The following is a 1,209-nucleotide window of genomic DNA, read 5'->3' on the forward strand; positions in this document are numbered from 1 at the left end:
TCTGTTTTTATTCCAATATCTTGCTGTTTTGGTTATTACAGTTTTGTAGTATATTTTGAAGTCAGGTAATGTAATGTCTCCAGCCTTTTTGCTCAGTATTGCTTTGCTATTTGGGGTCCTTTGTAGTTCCAGCTGAATTTTAAAATTGTTTTTTCTTTGTCTGTGAAGAATGCCATTGGTATTTTGATAAGAATTGCATTGAATCAATAGGTTTCTTTGGATGGTATGATCATTTTAACAATGTTAATTCTTGAAATTCGTGAACTTGGGATGTCTTTCCATTTTTTTGTGTCCTCTTTTATTTCTTTTTTCAGTGTTTTGTAAAGTTTTCCTGATAGAGGTCTTTCACCTCCTTGGTTAAATTTATTTTTAGGTATTTTTAATAGGTATTGTAAATGGGATTGTTTTCTTGGTTTTTTTCTCAACTAGTTATTGGTGTATAGAAATGCTACTGATTATTGTATGTTGATGTTGTATCCTACAGCTTCACTGAATTTGTTTATTCGTTCTAAGAGCTTTTTGGTGAGATCTTTAGGTTTTTCTATATATGAGATCATGTCATCTGCAGAGAGGGACAATTTGACTTCCTTTTTTTCCAATTTGGATGTCCTTTATTTCTTTCTCTTGCCTAATTATTCTGGCTAGGGCTTCCAGTACTATGTTAAATGAGAGTGGTGAAATGGAGGTTTCCTTATCTTGTTCCTGTTTTTAGAGGAAAGGCTTTCAGCTTTTCCCCATTCAGTATGATATTAGCCGTGGATTTGTTATACATAGCTTTTATTATGTTGAGCTATGTTCCTTCTATGCCTAATTTGTTGAGAGTTTTTATAATACTGTGGAGAAATACTGAATTTTTATCAGATCCTTTTTTGTCCTTCATTCTGTTGACGTGATGTATCCCATTTATTGATTTGCATGTGTTGAACCATCCTTGCATCCTTGGAATAAATCCTACTTGATCATGGTGTATTATCTTTTTGATTAGCTATTGGTTTTTATTCACTAGTGTTTTGTTGAGGATTTTTGCATCTGTGTGTTCATCAGGGATCTTGGCCTGTAGTTTTCTTTTTTTGTTGTGCCTTTGTCTGGTTTTGGTATTAGGGTAATGCTAGCCTTGTAGAACAAGTTAGGAAGAATTCCTCCCTCTTTAGTTTTTAGAATAGTTTGAGAATAATTGCTGTTAAATGTTTGGTAGAATTCAGCAGTCTG

The sequence above is a fragment of the Propithecus coquereli genome, unplaced genomic scaffold (genome assembly GCF_000956105.1).
Source record: "Propithecus coquereli isolate 6110/MARCELLA unplaced genomic scaffold, Pcoq_1.0 Scaffold24, whole genome shotgun sequence".
Taxonomy (NCBI): Eukaryota; Metazoa; Chordata; class Mammalia; order Primates; family Indriidae; genus Propithecus; species Propithecus coquereli.